At 41.0% G+C, this 22,291-nt stretch overlaps 1 protein-coding gene across 2 annotated transcripts in view; it reads left to right on the top strand.

The window, feature by feature from the left end:
* Positions 1 to 22,291, top strand: part of LOC136858439 (transducin-like enhancer protein 4) — a 660,561-nt gene that overhangs the window by 216,676 nt on the left and 421,594 nt on the right. The gene's annotated exons all lie outside the window — the stretch shown is intronic.

The raw sequence follows: 22,291 nt of genomic DNA on the forward strand, positions 1-22,291 counted from the left end.
GAGGAGTGCTACTTGCCTTGTTCGGTCCTTATAAGTCTCGTTCTGGCGGCTTTGTTTTCACTGGATGTAAAGCTGCCACTTGCATCTTAAGTAGACTTGGCATCGGCCATTGTTCCTGTCTGCCATCTTGACGTAGTGATAGATTCGCAAGCGAGTGATGAATCCAAAGTTGCACCAATACTATACAACCTACCTTTCTGATCATTTTGTTAAGCCATCTTCTACTAATCTTAAGATAAAGGAACTTGAATTAATGAAATTTATGTACCCTGTTTAAACCACTTCAAGTAATATTTTATTTTGCCCTCTTGTTTAGTAACATGTATGTCGATGTTGTTATAGACGTAGCGTTATAATATCAGTGATCTCCGTACTCCACTAATACATCTGTTCAGCATTCCACTCAGTTGTCCTTGACTTGCTTCCTGACCAGTTTTTCTACTCAATTGTTCTGTACTACATACTATTTAGATTTGTCTCTCTTTTGCCGTCGTAAGTTATTAATTTGTTAGAAAGAGTTCCTGTTGAACATTCTATAGGTGCGGCATACCTCCTTCCCAAGTTAATGATGTTACACCATGCTCACCAGTGTACAAATAATGTTTTTTCCCCAATAATGTGGTAAGTAGGGGGCGGATTTCTGTGATCTAAAAATGAAGAAATATACATTTATTTCGAGCCGAAAAACATACAGTTATAACCTATAAAACACAACTATGGCTTTATCGTACAAATACAGTACATGCCAATGCATCATTATTACATATAGCATTACAGTTTTCAATCTTAGAAGTAGATATTTGGGATTTACAACGGTTGCACCGTATTTTCCTAAAACAAGAACAAAATTTGTACAACAAAAAAACCGTACTGAGTCGCTCGATTAAAGGTGGTGTTTAGGAAGGAAAAAAACAAATACCGCATCTAATCTGTATTGTTGCAGAGTGTAACGGTAATAACAAGGAAATCTTTCTCCCTGCCAGACCTCCTTTGTGGTGTAAAATGTTTCCGTCCCGATAACTCAGCGTAAATTCTAAATGTCACTAGAAACTGCACATTGTAAAAGAAATTTTCACAAGAATCTCTAAGAAAATGTAGGCATTTTTTAAGGTATCCTCAGAAATGATTTTTCTTGTAAATGCAGCTTATCCTGGTAATTATAGAATTCGTTTTAAAAGTAAATGTGTTCCAAATATGAAAATATATTGTGATTTTGTCATAAATATGCTGTATAACTATAAAATGCCGAAGTATTAATTTAATGTCTGGTAAAAATCATTTCCTTCAGATGTCAAGAAACATATTATATCAGTTTAAACGATTAAATAATGGTGAAATGAAAATGTGACAAGTCATAGAAATACACCCCTTAGTGATGAACGCTTTCTTGGCTGTATTGGATAGTCGTGCAGACTGTATCCACTGTAATATGACGAATATGTACCTTAATGAAGGTAGTGTTGCAGACTTCCTATTTTAATGACCGGAGGGTTGTATTTTCTATGTGACGAACATGTACCTTCTGAAGGTAGTAGTATAATACAGACTTCCTGTTTTAGTGATTGGCGGGTTGTATTCTGTATAAAATGACGGAAAATGCACATTGCTGAAGGTTGTGGTGCAGACTTCTTGTTTTACTGAATGGTTTGTTGTATTCTCTATATGTGGGGAATGTGTACCTTACGAAGGTAGTGGTGCAAGCTTCCTATTTTACTGTATTCTGTATAAAATGACGGAAAATGCACATTGATGAAGGTTGTGGTGCAGACTTCCTGCACTTGCTGACGGATTGTATGCCAGTGAGCAAAGTGTACCTTGCTGAAGGTGTTGTTGTAAACTTCCTGTGGTTACTGACTGGTAGATTTTACGCCGAGACCACAGCGACCACAGAGAGAAGAAACGCTTACAGTGGCCACCTGACAGCAAACAACTACCTCCTGTCCAGGAACATGATGTAATCTTCAGTGTATGCTTTTTATTACATCACCATTTAGTGTGTGAGAGAGAGATAAGAACAAAACAGTATTATTTTTACCACTAACTTTTATTTCCAAATTAGTGCTGGAACTGTTTTCACTCAGGACTGACTGTAAGATCCCAGCCACAGGACTGAGTAACTCATTCGCAGGTAAGGAAAGTTTCATTATTTAGAGATGAGCGAACAGAAGAAAATAATTGTTAACTGCAAAACGAATTATTTCATCTAGACATCAAGCAGTAGTACTACTTACCGGAAATAGTCATTCAAGACACTTTCGTAACTTATCAAAGTTCCATGTTTGCGCCGCTTGTTTTATCATGGTCCCGCGTGATTTGCAGTGTAACTGCACATAATTTATCCACACAATTGCGGAAGGTTAATTTTTAATTTTAATTTCGTGTGGCTATTTCTAGACGAGTGCAGCCCTTGTAAGACAGACCCTCCGATGAAGGTGGGCGGCATCTGCCACGTGTAGGTAACTGCGTGTTATTGTGGTAGAGGATAGTGTTATGTGAGTTGCAGCGATTTTGGGGACAGCACAAACACCCAGCCCCCGAGTCATTGGAATTAACCAATGAAGGTTAAAATCCCCGACCAGCCGGGGAATTGAACCCGGGACCTTCTGGATCAAAGGCCAGCACGCTAACCATTTAGCCATGGAGCCGGACGGAAGGTTAATTGGACGGATGGTATTCTGTTACTTATTCAGTCTACGATTGCACTTCGGTGAGGTGGTGCTATACAGGGTGTTTGTATATTCCCATTAAAGACTTTGAGGGTTTGCAGTGGGGACCAAGACGGTTAAGTTTAGCATAGGAACTTGTGTCCGGAAACGTACCGTATTCCCGCTATCCGCAAACAACACCACAGCACACGTTCAAATCTCTTGCATTTTCGGCGCCACTGACAAGTACGTACGTCATTGAACGATGACGTGATGTCCCATACCCCTACAGGTTTGTTGACATTCTATGCCATTCAGTTGAGTGTGTGATCCACACGGAGAGGTGTTGTACCTGCTGTTGTGCTTGTGATCTTCGTTCATACTACAGTACAGCAGTAATTCTTTACTGCGTACACAGCAGTATGTACTGTACTTCTGCAGGTGATTCATTGGTAGTGTGTTCCTGTTGACAATGGCGTACGCGGTTGCGGAATACGCCGACATGTGGATATTGTACGGCGAAGCTCGGTACAATGGGAGAGCTGCTCGTCAGTTGATGGGAGCGTTTTCCACACCGCCGGACAGCTTCGCACGCCCTCTTTGTCAAGGTGTATCAGCGAGCCTCCGAGACGGGTAGATTCACCGCCAAAAGAGACAACTGTGGTCCTCCACGGCGGTGCCGCACACCCGAGTTTGAAGAGGCTGTATTCCACGCATTGGAAGAGGACGATACTAAGAGTACCAGAAACATAGTAAGGACACTGGATGTGAATCACACAACCGTCTAGAGTATTCTGCATGAACAGCAGCTACACCCGTACCACCCCCAGAGGGTACAGGCAATCCAGCCACAGGATTTTGCGTCAAGAGCCCACTTCTGCAGGTGGTTCTTGCACCGTTGTAGGGATGATCCCCACTTCCCACGGCGGATCTTTTTCACTGATGAAGCAAAGTTCTCCAGGGAAGGTGTTTTCAATTCCCGCAACAGTTGTGTGGGCTGCTGAAAACCCGCATGCTGCGTGCCCCCGTGCGTTTCAGCAACGATACGGTGTGAACATTTGGCCAGAGTTCCTGAATGAATGTGTGATTGGGCCATACCTTCTACGAAATCTCACGGGTGCCGCGTACTTGGTATTCCTTGAGGACGTACAGCATGAGTTCTTAGACGATGTCCCAATGCATGTCCGTCAAAATACGTGGTTTTAGCACGATAGCGCACCACCTCATTGTTCACTTGCGGTCCGAAATCATCTGCAGCAAAGATTTGGGCAACAGTGGATAGGTCGTGGTGGCCCGATTGCTTGGCCTGCACGTTCACGCTACTTGACACCGCTAGACTACTACCTGTGGGGGCACATGAAAACCGTTATTTACGAGACCCCTGTGGAATCTGACGAAGACATACTGGCGCGGTTTATGACTGCGGCGGATGTTGGAGGACTAGGGAATGGTGATCGTGTGTACGAGAAGATGGTACGGAGGTACCGTGTCTATGTTGATGTCAGTGGTCGTTACATCGAGCCCCACCTGTGATTGGATCCAGAGGACAAAGCAGCGGGAGTCGGACAGAGCGCCCAAAATGCGGGAGCTGTGAACATGTGCTGTGGTGGTTGTTTGCAGGTAGCGGTAAGACAATACGTTTCCAGACACAAGTTCCTATGATTAAGTTAACCGTCTTGGTCGCCACTGCAAGCCCCCAAAGTCTTTAATGGGAATTTAGAAACACACTGGATAGTGTTCGTTTATCGCAGTGGGTAGAGGACAGCGTGCCGATCAGTGGGCACATGACTTTCGCATTTCCGACAGTACAAGATGGATTTTAGACAAATATTTGTGAGTGCTACAAACGGGGAAAAATAAATAATTAAATCACCTTACATGCAGTAGCGCAGTACATTACACCAAATAGGTTTGATCTCAGGAAGGACACCTGGCCACAAAACAGGGCCAGGTCTGCATGTGCAATATAGTTCGCACCTCTGACCCCATGAGGTGTGGGGTAAAGCCGATTTTATTATTATTATTATTATTATTATTTTATTATTATTAAATGCGCGATTGAGTTAGATCCGAGATGTGAATTCCAGTTAGTTTCAAGGTGTTTTTATGTCGTTTACACACAATCTGCTATGGCGTTACTTGTCTTCCTTCTCTCACTCGGCTCCAAATACAGAGGGAATAGAGAAATAAGATGCCTTCATTTCTGTATTCTGTTGGTACCTGCGACTGTCGTCATAGCGCCGTTAAATACAGCTCATGTAGCCTACTTCATTATAGAATTCTTGGCTGTCCATAATGGTAATGATGAATTATTGCTTAGTCATACGATATTATTAAACCAGCGAATTTCCATGTGTAGCATTACATGAATTGAAAATGTTTATTGTCGGCTTGTAAATACAGAGTCCAAATGCTACTGTTGTTCTGTTGGTGTACTAGAGGCTAAAAAATAAATAACTACATGGATAACGCTTAAAAGCTTTCAAGAGAAATACCTTGAAACTTGTATGGGCGACCTTAAAAGTTGAAAGAACTGGGCTTAGAGTTGTTAATAACAAAAAGAGCAAGAGCAGGATGGAGAGAGAGAGAGAGAGAGAGAGAGAGAGAGAGAGAGAGAGAGAAGACAAGGTAGGGCTAATCAATATGTGACCTAGCCGAAGTCAGGTATAGCCAAAGTAGAGCCCGTGGGCTTTTAGTGGCACGTTGGGTGGAGGCTACATTAAATGTTAATTGGACGTTTGGTTGGCTAGCCGCATGAGAGGTTACTGACGCTCACAAGGTCTAGGCTTTCTATGCAGAAGTTAATAATAATAATAATAATAATAATAATAATAATAATAATAATAATAATAATAATAATAATACTTGCCGTGCTGAATAGCTCAGATGAGAGAGCGCTGCCCTTTTGAGCTCAAGTTGACGGGTTCGATTCCGCCTGTCCGTTTGTGCGGTATTTAAGGTGTTCCAAATACGCCACCCTCGTATCGGTAGATTACTGACATGTAAAAGAACTCCTGCGGGACATAATTTCAGCACCTCGGCGTCTCCGAAAACCGTACAATAGTCTAATTAGTGAAGCTTAAAACCAGTAAATTATTATTATTATTATTATTATTATTATTATTATTATTATTATTATTATTATTCGGCTCCTTTGCTGAATGTTCAGCGTAGTCGCCTTCGGTTCGGAGTGTTTCGGTTTCGGTTTCGATTTCCGGCCGGGTCTGAGATTTTAATAGTAAATGGTTAACTCACCTGGCTCGAGAGCTGGGTGTTTGTACTGTCCCCAACATCCCTCCAACTCACACGCCACATATAACCCTACCATCCACTACATTAATGCAGTTTCCCATCCACGGCAGATGTCACACACCCTCGTCGGAGGCTTTCAAGGGCTGTACCAGGCTAGCAATAGCCACACGGAATTATTATCAATAATAAAACCATTCATGTTATATTTCTTATATATTAGTGAGAAATTAGCGTAAACAAGGCCATACAGCATCATAAATCTGCCTCCATTTCTGCGCGTACCGAGACGCACTACCCTTAGCGAACAAGTCCGAGTCGAAGTTCAGCGAATCGATCCGGAGCCAGTGCTATATTATTAATATAGAATACACTTTCCATCCTTGTTGACGATGGTCCAGATGGGTGCTGACCTTCGGAGAGAGCGGAATCTTGAAAATCCTGTACGCTGTCTCTGATGAAACGTTGGGAGCTATGAACTCAATGATACCACGGTCTACAAGCCTGATAAATTTCTTCTACATGTAATCATCCTGAAACTGTTCCTGAAAGCTTAAGTTGTTATGTCAGTACCACATTGTTCTTGTTGCTGATGGTTAAACGGCCTGTTTTTTTGTACTTGTGAAGGACTTGGACGTTCATCGGCAGTATGTAGGCCTAATACTTTCTTTTTCTCTCTCTCCGGATGACACCGTATTTCAAGTCTTGGGGCATCTGTCTCATATCCCGATTTAACTGCTTCCTTGTTCTTTTAATCGCTGTTCCTCTACCTGTCGGTTGGCATTAGCTAATTTCGCAAGGGACGTGGTCATCGTTCAATTCATCTTTGACACCCATTGTCGTCTACGCTGTCCTCATACAGACCTGCCAACCATTACGAATTTTCCGTAATTTGTACGGATTTCATGATAATCTTACGGTATGACGGTTAAGGGCATATTTGTTACGGAAAATATTTTTTTTTACTTCTTTCATGAAAAATGACAAACGTTTAATCCTAAATGAAGCGCTGAGTGACTTTGTGACGTCACGGTGCGCAAAGCGAATACGCGCATTCCCATCATGCCTCGCTCTGGTCATATTTTGTTTTTGCCTTTTGCGGCTTCGCATTATGGCGCTATATTCATTCAGCTGTAGTTGGATTTTCTCTTTTCAGTAACCAGCAGTAATCTGCCAGGAATTTCTTGCTCCATTTCTCTTAGATCCTTTCTCCTTTCTCCTTGCTGTTTGCTCAGCATTTCTAGGATTGATTTTTCTTGGAGTAAAGTTGCAAATTTAAAGTATGAAAGTCGTCAAATGAAGTATAACGTACCGGTACTCAGTAAGGTTATGTATGTTGTTTTATCAGTGCCACATAGTAATGCACAAACAGAAAGAATCTTTAGCATTGTAAGAAAAAATCAAACTGAATTTAGGTACTCACTAAGTACAAATACACTGTCATCGCTCCTCATTGAGAAACTAAAGATGGCATCAGATGGTGCTGCATGTTTCAAGAAAAGATTCACTGAGAAACAGTTACAAGAGTTGGCATGCTATAAAACCATATTTACACCATAATAAATAAACAGGTATTTAAATATGTACGTTTGTTTTAGGTTAGGTATATTTTAAAAGTGAAAATTCGAGGCGTCCGTGTCGATGCTTCCCTTTATTCTGCGATTACCCTGATTACTGATTCTCCATTTCAATGATTGGCAGGTCTGCACACAATCTTCCTCGCACTCAGTTGCTGGACGACTACATTCCATGGTCGCTGTAGCAATGTGAGGTCTCACCAGTTGTAATCCATTTGTCCTATCCCTTCTTATTAGCAACTGTGGAATCCGTGAATTTGAACCATGGGGTAGGGTAGAAATTAAAATTATTCCATGAACTTGAGAATAGCTTCCTTTCTGAGCATTTCGATCCTGCTTCAGTCCGGTGGTATTTGAAGGTACTGAAATACGTCAGCCTCGTGTCGTTAGATTTACTGGCACGTAAAAGAACTCCTGCGGAACAAAATTCTGGCACCTCGGCGTCTCCGAAAACCGTCAGAGTAGCCTAGTTAGTGGGACGTAAAGCAATTAACATTATTCGTCTTCCTGAGCATTTTAAGGTGTTTTTGATTTTTCCAGTAAGTCTCTTGAATTTAACTAATGAAACGTGACAGATAAACACACATGACAAACAAACTCGCACCCGAGGCTAGAGATCAGAATGCCTATTAACTTGTAAGTTAACTTATATGAAGCTAACTACTACTGAGAATTGCCGGTCTATTTTGGCTACCACTGTGCATGCTCGTGGTAATAGAGGCTTTTCCGCGTCCGTGTGAAGCAAAGTATTTAATTGTATTTTATTTTTATTTAATTTGAATTGCATGTAGGCTGTGTATTCATCCCGAAGGCTGGTTTTGACCCTCTAACAGCTCCGTCATAATCTGTCTTAGGAGGCCTAAGCGTCACTGAAGAGGCAGACTAGAGAAATGAGGAGAGATGTAGTTTCCCGTTGCTTTCCTCACCGAGCTAGAAGTTGCTGTTACACATCAGATTGCCAAGTCTACAGAAATGCACCAACCGGCCCTACGAGCGATATTCTCACACCATTCATATCAGGGTCTGGCTGAATCACGGTAAACACTACATCTAGCCAGCAAAACAATTTATTTTAACTACACTTGTAAATTTTCTTTGTTACAGTATGTACTGATGTACTGGAGTTTTATTGTTAGGTCCTAGTCTTTTTCATTTTTGTGTGTGCTATGACTCTCTTTCTATTTTGCAATTATCTGTCAATTTTCTGCTTCTATAATCTGTACTAATTTCGAAAGCGAGTACCGTTAGGTGAAATTAAAGGTATCGATGTGTATAACTTGTTCATAAAGACGGACGGAAAAATTCGAGCTGGACGAGTCGGAAGTGGCAACCGTTAACACTCCGATAAACCAATATGTTGGCGTCATAATTATATGTGATAGAGGGCTTTGGCTAACGATGTTTACTAGTATGTCTTGTCCGATAGTGGGATTACTAACCGCTAACTACTGAGAACTGCCGGTCTATTTTGGCTACCACTGTGCATGCTCGTGGTAATAGAGGCTTGTCCGCGTCTGTGTGAAACAAAGTATGAGTGAGCCAGCTTGTAGAACGAGTGTTGGGATATAAAACAGGTTGTTGGCTCGTTGCTTTCTTTTCTTCTCTTTTTGTTTTTTACTCTTTTTGCTCGAGTGAGAAGAGATTATGTAGAAGCTTGCTGTCTTATAAGCTTAATGTGATTGGGATCTATGTATATGTATGAAGAAGGTAGGCCGAGACCATCTGCTGTGTCTCTCTCTCTCTCTCTTTTTCTTTCTTTCTCGCGTGTTTCCGGCTCATTTCCCTCGCACCCAGATACAAGCAGCTGCCACACAACTCCACCCGCGATTACACAATTAATATCTCTTCCATTGACCTAAAACAAATTCCTACCTAACCTAAAGACTACAGTGTGACTTTCTGTAGAATGTTTAAAAAAACTGCAAATTTAAATCCCTCTGTCGCGTGCGCCTTCACTTTATAAATCCTTCTTATGTTATTAGTTACTATTTGACCTGACAGGATTTCTTGGCTTGATGTATGAATCTCTTTTAATACCGTGCCCCTCCGTAGGAGAATTGAAATGTATTGATAAAACAAAGAGAGGTTTAAATGTGGGAAGTACATCAAAGAGAATATTTCTGCCTTGTTTAATATTATATATTAAAGAAATAGTGTTCTTAATATTAGTGTTCCCAATAGTTATCTATCGTCGGGTAGCGTCGCCAGTCCTTTGTTTGTCGGTTACGTGTGGCAACCGCCTGCTTATCTCTCTTTTGTGACCATTCGTTTGTTGTCTGTTATTAGGTACTCGCACCACCTCCATTGCTGTCTGGGTTTCTTGTTCTGGTAATGGATTTACAGTGGCAAGCAACTTCCTTTGCTTGTAGGAATATCTGGAATACTATAGGGGATTTATAGAAACCGTTCTCTATGTGGCAAGATCATAATATCAGGTTGTGACAAGTGAACTTTCATGACTCAATGTGATGACGTGTGTATTAGCACTGATCCATTTCTGGTTCTTGTTTGAAGTCATTAACGTTCTTCACAAATGCCACCTGCTTTCACAGCTGTGCACTTTCTAAGACTGGCAGTGGATCATCACACAGTGACCTTCGGTCGTGAGGACTCGTTTAAAATAAACCTAGTTTAAACTCATTTGAAAAAAAAAAATGTCTTTCGAGGGACGTTGATGTGTTTTACTCTTCACAAACTTCGCACTTCAAGCAACTGTATTATTTTTATTTCAAAATATGAAATGTAATCCCATGATCAAAACAGACTTTTAACTACACCATGAGCAGCCTTCTGACCCCAATTTGGCAGGTTCGATTCTAGGTCAGTCCGGTAGTATTTGAAGTTGCTCGAATACGTCAGCTTCGTGCCGGTCGCTTTACTGGCACGTTAAAGAATTCCTACGGGACAAAATTCCGGAACCTCGGCGTCTCCGAAAACCATAAACGTGGGGCGTAAAATCAATAGCATTATTACTCACTCGGTCTATATCAAGAGCGAACTCGTTCGGTGTGGTGGACGATATGTAAACACTCTTGAAGAATGTTCAATCACTACGGTATGCAAGTGTGGCTTATCAGGTGGTGTACAGTTAGACTAGCCAGTGCAGCGGGCCCTGGCTGTAGTGGAACTGGGAAAATGAGGTTCTGAATGATCAGTGAAGAAAGTTTATGCAGTCAAATAACTTCAAATACTATCTGGCTTCGTGGCTGAATGGTCATCGTCTTGGCTTTCGGTCATCGGGCCTCGCGAGTTCGATTCCCGACCCGACCTTAAATGGTTAATTCCCTTGGTTTGGGGACTGGGTTTTTGTGCTGACCCCATTTCTGCAACTCTCACTCAATACCATCCTCCTCCACTAACATGTAGTAGTTCCCATACACGGCACATGCGTCCCACCCTCGTCGGAGTGTCTGCCTTGTAAGGACTCCCAAACAGGCTAGAAATTACTGCAGGAAATTAACTTCAAATACTGGAAATACAAAGCATGTGGACTGTCACAGACTACCCCAGGATTTGGGTGGTAGAAGTAGCCCATATATTCCGGTGACTATTGGTATCTCTGAACGCAGCAACGTTGCGATACAACTCTTGCTGCCGCTTGGCGGTATTTATTCTTTCTCTTTGTGGACAGAGGATGTAACACTTCACCGAACTCCAAAGAGATGGGTTGATGTTATTACACAAAACACATGAATAAGCAGTACCAGTGAAGTGGATAATTATTTGAAGAATACAACAAGCAAGGAGGGGGCATGAAGGGCAGCAGGTAATCGACATGCTAATTTCTGTACTTGTTATCGACTGACTGACTTATGATTTACAACATGTCCGCTACTTACTTATCCACCGAATTCATGAGCTAGGCAGGCAGTCGACAGACTTGTTTGTCGCTCACCTCAGGTGCAAGCTTATCCATGGATCTCTCCAAAATAAGGATTACGTTCGCGATATTCACAACCCGGTTACGAGCTAAACTCTAATTTTGCCAAATTTCAACTTTCTAGCTCGTCTGGCGGAGTATGTTCGCCATCTTCATTTGCATTGGGGGTGGGGGTGGGGAGCTAAATGTTAGGACTTTCAGGCAATTTTTAAACGCTTGAAAACTATAGGTCATCACTTTGGAAAAACATATCCCACTAGGTGAAGTCATTGCTTACACTAGCGTTTTTATGCTGGGCCCCAATTTTAAAAACCTGTAATGAGTTTGATTCTGACTCAGTTCGATGGTATGTGAAGAGGCGTCACTAGTGGGAAACTGGAAATCTGCAAAGCTTGTGTCAGTAGAACTACCTGAACATAAATGAACTCTTGCGGCACAAAGTGTCCGGCTCCTTGGTATCTTCGGGAAACAGCCTCAGACGCCACAGATTTTTAATGGCGTTCTCTCTGCGAGCGGAACCTGGCTGGCCTGCTATCAGAATCGTTCCCCAAATGTCTTTTTAAATTATTTATTTATTTATTTATTTATTTATTTATTTATTTATGTATTTATTTATTTATGTATTTATTTATTTATTTATTTATTTATTTATTTATTTATTTATTTATTTATTTATTTAATTGACCTTTGTTGGTACAACATTTGGTCATCCTCCACATACAAAAGAATAAATTGTCAGTACAAAGGACATATAAGAATGAAAATCAAACTGCCACAGTCTTCAAGTAGAGAACACTACACTGAATCTCTCTTCCGGAAGAAGAGGGGGAGAACAAACAAAACAACACAAAACACTAAAAAACACAAAACACTGGCAACAATGCGAAGAGCACAAAGTCAAATTCTTATTTCCGCGGTTCTCAAAAAGTCCATCACAGCATTGAGAACTGAACTGTTTTCACCGTGCAACACCAATGCAGCGCTGGTCGGGAACGGCACTTGTAGATCAGATAGTTCAGACAAAAAGCAGTTTCGAGAGGCTTCATAAAGGCCACACTCAAACAAAATGTGGTTGAGATCTCCATCCTCCGCATACTGACATCGACAGCGCGGTGAAGCCAAAACTCCCATGCGATGGAGATGTGAAGGGAATGATCCATGATTGAGCCGCGTTCGGATGACGGATGCCCTTAGACCTCGTGACCCATGGAACTTATAGTACCGTGGCTTAGGTGGGATGTTGGGTTGTACGAGAGCATAAGCTCTACCTTTATGCACTTGAGGTATTTCCCATTCCGTAGCCATTTGTGACGAATTTGTTGTCGAATAGTGGGAATAAAGTCCATCCATGGGAGTTGCAGCGCTGTAAATAGCCCTTCCGATGCACCACGTTTGGGTAGTACGTCAGCTTTTTCATTACCGAAAATTTCACTGTGTCCTTTGACCCAAAGAAATGCTATGGAGCAACCTGAAGAGTAGATGTTAAAAGCTCGCTCCGCGATGTCATACAAGTAACCATGCGTTTGGAGATTCCACTTGAGATTTTGTAATTTCTTCATACCCCAAACGTCCTCTTAAATCTGTCCGCATTCAAACCGGCCACACGTTCAGAAGCATTCTCAGACTCCCTAGACGTGGACTGGTATTTTTAGGCTTTGAACGAAGATTTTGCAAGGACAGCTCGCCTTGTATTTGCCATTGTAAGAGACACCAACTCTCAAAGGTGTCATAACCTACCTATTGACTCTAAATAAATTCCAGTTGTTGGTACGTTATGCGCATAGTATCACTCCAAGGAAAGGGAGACCAGGTTTAGGGATTAGCACTCGCATGCATAGTTGAAGATAGGATAATAACTAAGGACAGGCGGACAGGATAAATATGTAAATACCATGTGGATGTATTGGAAAAATGAGATGCCCCTCACTAAATTCTGATGATGTGAGTTACGGAATTAAGAAAGCAGTAACAGAAGAGAAATTTAGGCGGAGGGATTCTTAGGTATTTAGATAAGAAAATGACTTATCATGTTATTACTTAAGCCTAAAGAGGCAGGAGCAAGAAATTAAAGCAGAAAAAGGAAGAAGAGAAATGCAGTAAAAATTATAGCAAATGTCAGAAAACCTTACGTGTGAAATAATGGACTACACTCCACGGTACTATTGAGATGTTAACAGCTACGCTTAGTACTATTTCTGGACGATTGTAACTTCCAACGGTATTCAGCAAATATCCCGGAGAATGGCATCTTGTCGTATCTCTCAACTTCTACCCAATGAACAACCACGAGTTTGCAGGAATGGTGACGAAAATGACATCACGTTACTTCCCTGCTGGCAAGCAGCCACAGACGTTGCATTGTAACCGGTAGATTCGTTGTAGGTCTGCGTGGGTGTCCGTCACTCGACGTAGAGCATGAAACGCGTAGAAATTAGTCATTTTCTTCGTCATTTAAGAGTAAGCGAAATTATGTAGATAAAAATTACTTAAAATGCAGGGACGTTTCATATATAGTCTACAGATTTTACAGTAAATCTATAGTGTGTGAGAAAATATCAGATAACTCCTTTGATCTCCATATAAATCCCCAGTCTATTAAGTGATTTTTAAATCATACGCATATCAAAACAGGCTCCGATATGAGTATACTCTAAATATGAAGTTTGGACAAGATCTATCCAACCGTTTCGCAGTGATGATGAAACAAACAAACACGAAAACTTAAAAACCACTGATACTGTCTTGAGTTGACTTAAAACTGAGAAATATCTGAAGAACTGGCAAAATAAACGAAAGTACAGACAGCGGACCCTGTACAACATTTTCACCTCCCATGTAGATACAAGCTCTGTGGATACCCACAAACATTGAACAGCAGTGTATTGTAGGCTGTAGGGAGCTTTGACGCGCATAAACACAACATACTATATAAGATGCATGGAACATGCCACATTTCTCAAATTTGAGATTGAACAGCAGTGATTGTAGAGGGCTTTTGACACCAGTTGGCTCATATACACAGCACATGACGCACGGAACATGCGACATGCCATGCTATTTCGACCGAATGGCGCAGAGCATACTTGAAAGAGTGCGTGTATCATGCAGGTAAGATCAGATAGAATATTGGTTCTGCGCAACATTCCTTAACCTTGTCACTAGTGAGTCTTTAGCAATTAGCCTATGTTAGTGAGTCTGGAGTTGACAGCAGTGTGGGCATAGAACATCGGGATGGACGACCAAACTTTAATGTTTAGATTGTTGGTATCGTGGTAGTTTACGATTGTGCAGTGAGTGGCTGATTCAAGAAATACCAGATTGACAAGGTGTAGACTGACATAGCCCAGAAATGAAAAGAGAAACTGAAGGTAACTCATTAATGTAGCCCACATGGCTGTTTTAATTGATAAATATTTATTCAGAAACAGATTGAATCTACACGTATACAGAAGTATCCTGCTGCGTTAGCCGGTGATATTTCAACCTTCATAAATAGGCTACTTGTTGTTCCAAGGTACACCAAGCCTGAGAAACCAATCCATCTCTCTGACAGAGGCCTTCATCTGCAGGTCGGCCAGAATATGGAATACGAACATTACCGATATTTGAAATTGATATGGCACCAGTGTCCACAATGCAGGGTGTCTCAAAATAATGTACTAACACTCCGAATGACCACAAAGTCATGTTGACGTTTTGTTTTGTGTAACAGCATGGCAGGAGATCAACTTAGCTTTGAAGAGAGAAAGTTTGTCTTTAAATGTTATTGGAAAACCGAAAACTCTATGGGAGTGCAAAGACGGTTCAGAAGGGAGTTCGATAAACCGCCACCAACGCATCGGACAATTGATCATATCAGAGATAAATTTGAAGCAGATGGAACCGTGCACATCGTCAACAAGAAACGTTCTGGACGACCACGGACATCCACCAGCCCTCGAAACGAAGAGCTGGTGTGGGAAACCCTACGTCGATCCCCACAGAAATCTCTACGACAAACGGCTTGGGAGATACACCTCTCAAAAGATAGCGCCCATCGCATCGTGAAGCGTCTGCGCTGGAAATGTTACATATCAACACGAATCCATGCTCCCAATGAATACGATCCGGATCGGAGAATTCAATTCTGTGAATGGTACTTGGCAAAATGTGCAGAAGATGCAGGGTTTCCACACAGAATTGTCTGGAGCGATGAGGCCACCTTTAAATTAAATGGCTGAATTAATCGCCATAATTCTACTTACTGGGGTCTTGTAAATCCTCATGTTACAGTTAAACATCATGTACACTTACCAGGGGTAACAGAGTGGTGTGGTATATCAGCATTGGGCATCATAGGTTTTTTTTTTTTTTTTTTTTTTTTTTTTTTTTTTTTTTTTTGGCAACGGAACTGTAAATGGTGACAGTTACTAACCTTGCTGCAGGAGTCCGTCGGTCCACGCATTGAAGAGAAATTTGGTGATGACGACAAGATTTACTTTCAGCAAGATGGAGCACCTCCCCATTACCATCGCGATGTAAGAGCGCACCTCGATGTAGCTTATTCAGACACATGGATTGGAAAAAGGGGTAGCACTGAATACCCTGCGCGTTCCCCAGACCTCACGTCAATGGAATTATTATTATGGGGATACCTCAAGGACAGAGTTTATCGCATAAAACCAAGAACAATTCATGAAGTGAAATTGGAAATTGAAAGATAATGTCGCGAAATTCCAAATGTACTGTTTCGTGTCGTTTGCGAATCCCTTAGTGCGCGTTATTGGCATTGTCTGGACAATAACGGTCATTTTGAACATTTGCGAACGTGATTCTGTAAATACATGTTTCTTCTGTAATTCAAGCCCGCAAACTTGTCTCCGTGTCCACAAATACTGACTCTTCAGTCCTTCTGAGTGTTAGTACATTATTTTGAGACACCCTGCATTTTTCACTATTCTATTCTATTCTATTCTATTCTATTCTATTCTATTCTATTCTATTCTATTCTATTCTATTCTATTCTATTCTATTCTGTGTACTGTGAGAGTACCACGGAATCTAAGTAGAGTGATTCACTTCAAGGCTTTGCCAACTTTTGACGTTTAACGAGATTTTCACTATTCAGTCTGTACACATCTCTCTGTGCACAGGAGAAGAAAAAGAACACACACACTTTGTCATCCAAAGTTTCTAATTTACGGTTAATTGCTGCGTAAAGTATTTTAAATTTGGAAGATAGCGCCCCAAATGCACATTCTACTCTCTTTTTAGCCCTAGATATCCGATAGTTAAGAACACGGCGCTCCATTGTCAGGAATGGTCACATCATGATCTTGAACAGAGGAAATGCCTCCATCTGCGACGAAATAGGATGGAAAACATGCCTTTCTCCTATTGTTGGCAATGGGCAAGGTGGTGGGAAATTTGTTCCTTCATTAACGACGTTATTCATGTCTGAATTCTTCAGCATAGCACTATCACTATTTCTACTCAAATCTCTTTGTAAAAAGTCCATCGGCGTCGGCACACGCTAAAGCAACTACAAAAAAAAGTTTGTAGTTCATATAGCTTGTTCCCGAGTTAACTGGCTTTCTAATTCGTACATGGTTTCCGCGCAGTTAGGGATATTCCACAGTTCTTCGCATCTCTTAGAAATATGTAGCCATTTATCCTCCTGAGGAAACTCCATATTGGTACTTGTCTTTAGTGCATTCCAAATGTTTGCAGTTTCTGTGACAATGTCACATACTGTTGGCACACCATGAAAAAATAAAAATAAACGAACTGATACTGCAGTGCACTGAAGGAATGACCAGATCCCAAATATCTGGACACTAAGGAGAATCTTGACTCCGTTTACTCCACTGGGTGAACATTGGTAAGCACTTCATTTATTTTTATTTCTAGTGGATGGCAGTAAAAATCGCTAGACGGTCCTCCGATCATCATATGTGAGTTCGAAAAATAAAAAGGTGAATAATGGTTTTCGGAGACGCAGAGTTGCCAGAATTTTTTCCTGTAGGAATTCTTTTATGTGCCAGTAAATCTACCGACACAAGGCACGTATTTGAGCACCTTCAAATACCACCGGACTGGGCCAGGATCGAAAGTGCCTAGTTTGGCTCAGAAGGCTAGCGTTCTATCGTCCGAGCTATTCAGGCCGGCACCGCTTGTATGAAGGTTTGCTCTCTTATGGTAGAGGATTTATTCAGCAGGAGAAGGTGATATTTCAGAAGGATGTGTTGGATGTGATATCCATTATTTAGGCTCAAAGAAAACTGCATCCTTTGATCAAAGATCATTGGAATCGCGAAAATCCAGTCGTCGAGTCTGTGTTCAGCGAGTAGGCCTACACTTATTTGGACTATCCAGAGAAGACTTGCGGCACTGCTAGGTCTGGGATGTTATAATAGGGCTCGGCACCTACCTGTTTGCTCATTTTGCTACTAAAGTTGGATTCATAGACTTTGTATATATAAATACGTTTCATGCTTATTGGAGCCAAATGTATTAACGTATCAGGAGTGTACAGGTCTATTTTAACGATTTCTGCAGAAAATGCACAATTGTACTCACGTTCATAGTTATTTCATATTGAGCTGTTCTAGGATACATCTTCTCGCATATGATATTATTTCAGTCAATCTTGTCTTCATTGCTGTGTGTTATTGATTCATCCGTAATGGAGTTATCCTGTAGATGAGAAAGAAATTATGCTCTATTCTAAGATGTGTACTGTGAGAGTACCACGGAATCTAAGTAGAGTGATTCAGTTGAAGGCTTTGCGAACTTTTGACGTTTAACGAGATTTCCACTATTCAGTCTGTACACATCTCTCAATCGAACAGCAGACACAGTAATAATACATGTTATCTACAAAACACTAACACCAGAGTGTACAGGTCTGATGATCTATATATCTTAGCCCATAAATAAATCAGCAGTAACAGCATTGACCCTCTTTTTCCGTGGTTTCCCATTTTCACACCAGGCAAATGCTGGGGCTCTACCTTAATTAAGGCTACGGCCGCTTCCTTCCAACTCCTAGCCCTTTCTTATCCCATCGTCTCCATAAGACCTATCTGTGTCGGTGCGACGTAAAGCAGCTTGCAACAACAACATTGACCCCCTTTTAAACCAATCTCGAAAGCGAATTAGATAGGTACGTGTGGATTTCATGTGTACATATTTGTAAAGCATTGAACGACACGTTGACCCAAGTGACCGCTAATACATCCCCATTTATGCAGGTAGCGAGGAAGGTAGGGCTGCTAGTCGACGACAAAAAAGACAATAGTATATGGTTGTCTCACGTCGACAGAATAATCAGGATTTCGATCGTGGTGGACACTATTTTGAGAGAGTAGATACATGGAAGTTTAATACTCTTAAGCAGAAGTGAGGTGGAAAACGAGGTGCAGCAAAGGATAACGAACGACGTTCATATCTGTTTTGACTTCTGTTCCGTTCGGGTTTGGTATCTCGAAGAAAGATTCGCCTTTATATGAGCCTAGTACGGCCTGTATTGTTGTTTGAGTGTGAGACATGAGCAACTCTACAAACTTTTAAAGACAGAATTGATACATTCGAGAGGAACACACTACGCAGAGTCTGTAAGGTGAGAAAAATGATCTTGATCTACGTTTTGAGCAACCGTATAATATGGTTAGGGCATGTTTGGAGAGTAGAGGTAACTGTCACAGAGTGCTCAGCTTTCAGCCTTCCGGAAAACGACCAAGACTACATCCAAAAACGAGGTGGAAGAATCGAATTCAGGTGATAAAACAGGCGGAGCCACAAACTACTGTGGAGGATGCGAGGGACGGAAGGAGATTAGGCTAACGTCAGTGATGATTGTGACACTCAGTATCTGTAACTTTTGTCTTCTACAACGGGCCTTGAAGTTCTGTTGAGAGTAATAAATGATGATGATGATTATTATTATTATTATTAGAATATTATTATTATTATTATTATTATTATTATTATTATTATTATTATTATTATTATTATTATTATTATTATTATTCTTGAACAACAAAATAAGAGAGAAGGGACCGTAAGGTTTTCTTGGTATAAGGCTGTGGTAGGTACTCACCAGTACACAAACTCGCACGTTTCACATTCCGTTTCCATAATACACAAAGGAGTCAGATGTCATTGACCCTTTGTACTTCTTCCTTCATCATATTTTAATTAAGTCATCTTGTGTGGGAGGTAATGTTGAACGTGTGCGTGCCATGACCTTGCGAGGTTTGGAGGGACCAGTGTCTGAGTTGGGTGTGTTTTATGCCCCAGTCCTCGAGATAAGAGCGCCAAAACATGGATATAACTCTCTGTTAGTGTCTTGGGAGTGGGGTAGACACACCGATCCATCCTTGCTTTTAATTGCTTGTTTTGTGTGTTCGATTTTTATCTCACTTTTTTTTGTTAGGCTGTAGCTAGCAGCTAATACCCTGCATGTTACTGCTCCGCTCGTCTTCCTCCCCTCCACCTCCTCGGCAGAGTAATTTAGTACCCTTGAAAAGCCATTAAATTGTTAATGTAGCATGCTTGTACGAGACTATCATTAAACCGCCTGGCTTCAAATCTACATCGTTTCACAATTTAAATTCCACATAAAATATAGATTCCCTCCTTAGCGTCGCCGTCTCTCTTTATTGTTATTACACTTTTATCGGCATTGTAAGGGTGGCACACTTTTGTGTACTGGGACAGACAGACTGAGAGAGAGAGAGAGAGAGAGAGAGAGAGAGAGAGAGAGACCGTTGTATTCTTCCTGCTCTCGTGTTAACACTGTCTTGATTATAATGTAGTTGGTTCCAGGTTTGGATGTGCTAATGCACTCCGGTGCGAATTCCAGCTTCATTTCCAACCCAAGACTTCTCTCATATATTGAGTATAAAAAGCGATATTTCACAGATGTATCAACTTACACTTACAGAGTCTCTGTGGTCTTCGCTTCCCAGATAACTTAAACAGCAATACAGGTCTAGTTTCTTAAGATTCATGCATTTTCTTCACCTCAGCTCCTGTTTCTCTTTGTTATTCATACAGTATTTTATGTGCAAAACTTAACAACATCTGATCTTCGAGACCTTGAAAGATTCAATAAAATATATTAATACAGTTGACAGTTCTAGAATATATAGCATTTCCTACTTTGAGGGTTACTGGAATTGTAGAAAGAAAACATCCTACTATACCTCAATTCTCCACAACAATCTGACAGATATTCTAGTTTTCAGTCCCTTGTATTTTAAGTATATTAATTTGTCATGTCATATAATCCGTTTTTACTGGCTTCTGTGTTAGTATATTATTGTACTGTAATTCAAGATATTTGAAAATTAGTTGGTTAAATTTCAGTTTGCATTGAAAAATGTTCAGATTCTCGACCTCTCCCCCTCTCTCCCTTCTACACTTAATGTCGTAAACATAGTAAAGAACAGGGGTATTATATAGCTTTGCTGTTTACTGGACGTTTTCACAAAGAAAATAATAATAATAATAATAATAATAATAATAATAATAATAATAATTGTTTTACGTCCCATTAATTACTTGTTAACGATTTTGAGAAACGCCGAAATGCCGGAATTTTATCCACAGAAGTTCTTTTACTTGTCGATAAATCTACCGATACGAGGCTAGCATGTTTGCGTACCTTCAAATACCACCGGACTGAACCGGGATCGAACTGGCCGCGTTTACCGCATGAACCACTCAGCCCAACAAAGAGCATTAGTGTGTGTAGTGTGTCTTGTGAACCAATTCGGACCGATGCAGTTTCATTTACTGGTGTATAGGAAGCCAGACCTCGACTAAGTTGACACTGGAATGGAAAATGTGTCTCCGGGAATTCAGAGAGATACTATCCGAAACTGCATCCGTGGCTCAGGCGGTAGCGCGATGGCCTCTCACCGCATGGTTCCGTGGTTCAAATCCCGGTCATTCCATGTAAGATTTCTGATGGACAAAGCGGAGGCGGGATAGGTTTTCCCTGTCATCTTTCATTCCAGCAATACTCTCCAGTATCTTTTAATTGCATCTTTGTCATCATTTAGTGCCCGTAGTAGTGCGGCAGGCTTCGGCAGCCGGCACAATTATTCTTATCCTCGCCACTAGATGGAGCTTCATTCATTACATTCCTGACCCGGTCGAATGACTGGAAACAGGCTGTGGATTTTCATGTTCACCATCCGAAACTTTGTTGTTGTGGGAGTGGAAAAAATTATACCCAGAAATGACGATGAGTCTTGAGCCTTCGACGGAACAGATCTGACTGTCTACGGTAGGTTGCAGAGAACATTCTCCTGCGATTTAAACAATTCTATCATTTTTATTTGCAGTGACATTAAACCTACGATAATCATGCTGGTGATGAAGGATTTTAAAATAATCAGCTCGGTGAAATAAAAGGTACAAATCAGCATCTCATAATATTCCTCTATGAGGAAAGATAAAATTTTATAATTCATAAGTAACTGCAAGATCGATTAATTTCTCATTTGACAGCGTAAAATATTCTCTCTCTCTCTCTCCCTAACTTGTCGTTGCCTACCGACCTTGTTTGATATATCTTGAAGGTTGGTAACATATGTTTTTATTTAATGTGCTGGCTTCTAAATTAGTATTCCGTTCAGGTTTTTAGGATTCCCGAGTCAACTGCATATAAAGCTGTCAAGCGTCTTAAGTATTCTTCCACAAGCCTCATATTGAATTTAAATCGTGAAATGACGTATAGTTGGTTGTTTGTGGTGATGGTAGTTGTTTTCGTCTTGTAGTTTTGTTGATGTTTAGAAACCTGATGGCCATGTGTTATGTATGTACAGAACTGGTTTTACATCCTTTGCTAGTGGTAAGCCTTTAAGGACGAAATTCCTGTTTCTGGTGCTGAGCCTGTGGTTCTAATAGTCTTAAGTTATAATGTGGTATTACTCGAAACATGTTGTGTT

The sequence above is a fragment of the Anabrus simplex genome, chromosome 1, assembly GCF_040414725.1.
Source record: "Anabrus simplex isolate iqAnaSimp1 chromosome 1, ASM4041472v1, whole genome shotgun sequence".
Taxonomy (NCBI): Eukaryota; Metazoa; Arthropoda; class Insecta; order Orthoptera; family Tettigoniidae; genus Anabrus; species Anabrus simplex.